This window comes from Rhinopithecus roxellana, chromosome 1, assembly GCF_007565055.1.
Source record: "Rhinopithecus roxellana isolate Shanxi Qingling chromosome 1, ASM756505v1, whole genome shotgun sequence".
Lineage (NCBI taxonomy): Eukaryota > Metazoa > Chordata > Mammalia > Primates > Cercopithecidae > Rhinopithecus > Rhinopithecus roxellana.
Genome location: NC_044549.1, coordinates 48613721 through 48619724, shown reverse-complemented (window position 1 = coordinate 48619724; position 6004 = coordinate 48613721).

Genomic DNA, 6004 nt, shown 5'->3' with positions numbered 1-6004 from the left:
GTTTCACCATGTTAGCCAGGATGATCTTGATCCCCTGACTTCGTGGTCTGCCCGCCTTGGCCTCCCAAAGTCTTTTGGGCTTTCTCTACAGGTCACATATAGTATCTCACTTCATTCTGTCAACCTGAGAGTCATCGTTATCCCCATTTTACGGATGAGGTAGTTAAGCTGAGAACGATTAGGTGGCACCCTAAGAGGTACACTGGGAGTCAGATGCATGATCTGTTTCATTTCCCTGCCCTGCCCTAATGAGAAGTCTGTTTCCATCTCCTTAGTCGGAGGCAGTGGAAATGGTGCCTGACTTGTTTCTGTAACCTTTGGCAATGGGAATACCCTGGGGCTCTAAAAACCTCCACTGGCCAGACATGGTGGAAAGTGTCTTTAAAACCATGTCAAAGCTCCTGCTTCCAAAGCACATGTTTGGGTCAGCACTCATTTATTACTTGCTGACATCAAGTAACCTCTTAAATCCTGAAAATTCTAGTGAGAAATCAGACAGTCACTAACAAGTCAGCATGTCAGAATAAATAAAGCAGAAAATTGAAGCAAGTTATGTTGGCTTTCCCAAAGGCATTCTAGAGATCACTCGTAGAGCACTCAAAGGCACAAAAAGGCGTGGCTGCTCGTGGCCTCTTGGCATCCCAGCTCCCTTTCTTTCACATGGAAATAGGACCTCCCATTTTTAGCTGGGCAGATGGCTGCCCATATGGCGGCCCAGAATAAGAACTACATTTCCCAGCCTTCCTTATAGCCAGGCTCCATCACGTCGGCACACCATGTGAGCCACATGTGATATTCCCAGCTGCACCCTTAGGGGAAAGAGGCCTGTCCTCCCTCTCCTGCTTTCATCTGGAGCGTAGAAGGTGGACGAGGTGAATATAGACTGTACTGTGAATATAGCAATGGTGGAGGTGAATAGGGATGCCTTGTGACTAGGGATATGGCTGGGTGGAACACAGATGTGCAAGGGTGAGTGAGCCCCACATGGGACCATGTGGATGGGGCCGTGTCCTGGGATGGCTAAAGGAGCTGGGGTCTCTGGCTGAAAACCCTCTTACCAGCCCTGAACTGCTCATGCCTATACTATTAAGTAAGAGAAATACACATCTTTCTTTCTAAAGCCACTCTGATTTGGGAACATTGTTTAAGACAGCTGAACCCATGTCCAAACTAACACCCCAGGCCAAATCAACTTCATCTTCCCCCAACTCTCCTTGTCCACTTACACTGCCATTCTAAGCACAGCTGGCACCTCCACACATGCTTTTGCTGATGAGCCTTGCATAGGCCATTTCCTCTCTTCCCCTCTTTTCCTCTGCCTGGTAAACTCCTGCTCAACCTTCCACACTCCACCCAGATACTCACTCCTCCTGGAGCCTTCCCTACCTCCCATCCCTTGTCAGGCAGGATTCATTACTTCCTCCTCTTTGAGCCTATATGAAAGTGTCTGTAGCTCTCTTAGCATTTACCATGTGGTGCCCTAATTATTTGCTGCTGTGTTGATCTCTCAAACTAGACTGAAGTTTCCTTAGAATCAGGGACCTGATTTTCTTCAGGTTTGAATCCCCAGCACTAACTTTGTAAAAGGCACTAGGACTGGATGGATGAACACAGATGATATAATTACATGTGTACCCATACAGATCCTCATTCTTTTAAAAAGTGTTTCCTTCTTTGCTAAGACAATACTTGTGAATAGCACACCTATTCCTCCTACAGAAACTCAATGAGCACAAATCTACTATTACATAATATGTAAGCCAGGAGATTCATCATACATTGCATGAAAACCTGCTTTGTAGATTTGTCAGGTCTCCTTAACAAAACAATCCTGCCATAGACTCACCCGCCCTGGTATTGCAGCGATTGCAGGATTTTACATCAAAGCCTTTTCTCAGTCTCTCTCTGTCTCGTTTCAGCTCAGAGCAGGCAATCTGGACTGCAGTACTAGCAGTTTCCAGAAAATGCTCAGGCGTGCTCACAGCTAACAAAGAGATGAACGCTGTTTCCTGCCCTGGAACACTGGAGAGTTCAAGGGCTTCTGAGGCTAGAGTGTTCTGATCCAGTGAGTGTCATGCTTTGCTTTGATGCTGTGTCAGATATCACAACAACTCCAGCAAGTCTGCAAGTGCATTTTATACTAATTTTGTAATTACACTAATATTGTTATTCAAAATTAATTGTCCCTGTCTAGAAATAGAATTCTAGCATTTTCTAGGTTTTGACACAACTTGTGTGCAAGTCTTAGAACCCTTCCATGCCCATGGCATGCTGCTGGATGTGTCTCGGAACTCATCTGGAAACCCTCTGAGACTGAATCTGCCCCATTTTAAACACTCCTGTAGAAGGCCTCTCTGTTCTCATGTCGAGCATGGATTTTATTTTTATAGAGGTTTATCTTAAATATCCTTAATTTGTAAAAATCCTGATATTATTCTCAGAAAAAATTCCACTGTCCAGCTCATCCCTCAAACTAAGGATTTTTAAAATTAACTGAGAACACGGATTCCCTCCTCTGGGCATGCACTACTAAACTATAGAATGCCTATATGATCCATTTATGTGCTTTTTGCTTATTTGCTGTCTCCTTGAGCTAATATGTAAGCTTCAGTGAGAGTGGGCCCCTGTTAATTCTCGCTGTATCCCCAACACCTGGCACGTGGGAGGCACTTGATGGATCTGTGGAGTGAATGTATGATTGTGTCTTCTTGTGTAGATGCATTTGCTGCCTCAGGTAATCACTCAAGTGGGCCATACCTGGGCTACTGGAAAAGCAGAGGCTTGTTTTGAGTGCTTGTTGCCCTACTGTCTTCACTCCTCCTCCTTCCCTCTGTTAAGCATGTGGCACCAGGCTGATCCCCAGGCCTCTGCTCTTGCCACCAACACACGCTGTCTCCCCTTATGGTTCGTGATTTTTGTTTTGTTTCCCTGATTTCTTTCAAGTACTCCCTCAGGTTAATTAGATTAACCAATTTGTCCATAACATGGATCATTTTAAACGCCTTAACTACTTTGGACAAAAATTAAGATTGGCTGGGCGCAGTGGCTGGCGCCTGCAATCTCAGCACTTTGGGAGGCCAAGGTGGGTGGATCACAAGATCAGGAGTTCAAGACCAGCCTGGCCAAGATGGTGAAACCCTGTCTCTATTAAAAGTACAAAAATTAGCCAGGCATGGTGGCGGGCGGGTGCCTGTAATCCCAGCTACTCGGCAGGCTGAGGCAGAGAACTGCTTGAACCCAGGAGGCGGAGGTTGCAGTGAACTGAGATCGTGCCGCTGCACTGCAGCCTGGGTGACAGAGCAAGACTCCATCTAAAAAACAAAAAATTAAGGTTATTTTCAGAAGATAGTGACAAAAATATGTTTTTCTATTCAAAAGGGACTAAATCAGGACAGTCTTAAGTAAGCAGACAAGGAAGGCTGTCAGTTTCTTATGTAACAGTGGTATCAGGGGACAAGGATATCATTGATACAATGATACAATTGTTACATAAGGAGAGAGAGAGAGAGAAGAGGAGAGAGACTGCCTACTGCCAAGTTTTCAACAGACACAGAGTCCTATTCAGCAGATATTTATTAAACTTCTACTCTGCACCTGGTGCTCTTCTAGATGCTGAGGACAAGACAGACAAGATCCCTGTTCTCTAGGAACATCCATCCTACATCAGCACTGTCCAGTGGAAATAGAGTGGGAATCACAAATGCAAGCCACATGGCGTTCTAAAATTTTCTAGTAGGCCTGGACAGCATAGCAAGACCCCATCTCTACAAAATTAAAAATTAGCCAGGTGTGGTGGCATGTGCCTATAGTCCCAGCTACTTGGGAGATGGAGGTGGGAAGAATGCTTGAGCATGGGAGGTCCATGCTGCAGTGAGCTGTGATTGTGTCACTGCACTCCACCATGGGTGACAGAGCAAGACTCTGTCTCAAAAAACAACAACAAAAATTCTAGTAGACACATTAACAAAGTAAAAAGAAACAAACAAAATTAATATTAATGATACATTGTGGTTAACCCAATATATCCAGAACATTCTCATTTCAACATATAATCAATATGAAAATGATTAAGATATTTTACATTCTTGTTGTAGACTAAGTCTTCAAAATCCAGTGTGTATTTAACACAGCACATCTCATTTGAAACAAGTCATACTTCACGTGCTCATAGCCATGAATGGCTAGAGGTTACCACATCAGACAGTGCCATCCTAAACATTAAGCAAGCCAGTAAATACAGATATAGTACATAATAAAGATGTATATAAATAGACCAGGAGCAGTGACTCACGCCCGTAATGCCAGCACTTTGGGAGGCTGAAGCAGGCAGATCACGAGGTCAGGAGATCGCAGCCTGACCAGCATGGCGAAACCATGTCTCTACTAAAAATACAAAAAATTAGCCAGGCGTGGTGGTGGGCGCCTGTAATCCCAGCTACTCAAGAGGCTGAGGCAGGAGAATCGCTTGAACTCGGGAGGCGGAGGTTGCAGTAAGCCAAGATCGCACCATTGCACTCTAACCTGGGTGACAGAGCAAGGATCTCTCAAAAAAAAGAAAGAAAGAAGTGGGGGGGAGGGAGGGAGGGAAGAAGGGAATTTTGTGTTTTTTTTGAGACAGACTTGGACTCTTGTTGCCCAGGCTGAAGTACAATGGCATGATCTCGGCTCGCCACAGCCTCCACCTCCAGGGTTCAAGCCATTCTCCTGCCTCAGCCACCCAAGTAGTTGGGATTACAGGCATGTGCCACCACGCCTGGCTAATTTTGCATTTTTAGTAGATAGGGGGTTTCTCTATGTTGGTCAGGCTGGTCTCCAACTCCCGACCTCAGGTGATCCGCCCACCTTGGCATCCCAAAGTGCTGGGATTACAGGCGTGAGCCACCGCGCCTGGCCATTAAAGAAGAGAAACTAATGATAAATGTTACTACCCTCTATACCAGTTTTGCCTGAGTAATTGGCTCCCTTCCCATCGAGGCTGCCCAATCTCTTCATAATCTGACTTGGTTGCACTACTTCAATACAGTAGCATTTTCACACCTGTCACAGTGCTCCCAAGGTTTTGGTTTCATCTGCCAATAAACATAGAGACCTTTAACTTAGAGGTAGAACTACATGTTGTTTCCAACATTTTTGAGCTTGGTCTTTGTGAACTGCTTTTGGTGCCAGAATTTTATCTTTTCCAGTATTTTGTTCTTTGTCACATGTCCAGGTCCTCCCGGCCCTCTCTTCTTATGGTCTTTCCAGCACTGTCAGGCAGTAGCCTAGATGTGGGTTGGTATGCATCTCTCTATTCGGCTGAAAATTTGCATGTTCTTGCATTGACATATCACATTATATACTGAGGCAGAAGAGAACTAAAAGATTCCAAAGGATTGAAAGAGTTTTCTGCTGCAGTAGCAACAGTTCAAATACCATATTAGTCAGGGCAGAAAATGCTAGCAACCGTCACAGACAAACCCAAATCTCGGCTTAACACAACTAGGAGGTTATCTCTTATTTGCTTCACAGACCAATGCAAATTGTTGGTGGTGGTAGGAGTTACTCTGCTCCATGTAGTCACTCAGGGACCCAGGCTCTTTCCATTGTGAGGCTCCACACCATCTAGGAATCCTCCACTCTTCATCTGGTTGGTAGACAAGGGACAACAGAGAGAGAGAGGTTTTCTAGGTCAGGCCTGGTGGCAGTACATAGCACTTCCCTCCATGCTCCACTGGCCAGAACTCAGCCTCACAAGCCCAAGAGGCTGCAAGGGTGTCTGGAAATTGTAGTCTAGCAGAACGGCCATAAGGAAGAACCTTGGCAATCCCTGCCACAAATATGGCTTTAATATGTCATGGAAATCATGGTTTTGTTCCATGCTGCACAGCTAAGTGAGCAAGGGGTGGTTTGAAAACCATAAAGAATGGATTAGTTCTTAGGGGGACACTCTGCCTTAAGTTGCTTTGCCAAGAATTATTTAAATCCCAGCATCTGAGAGTCTAGAGAGACTAGAGAGTTATTTGTT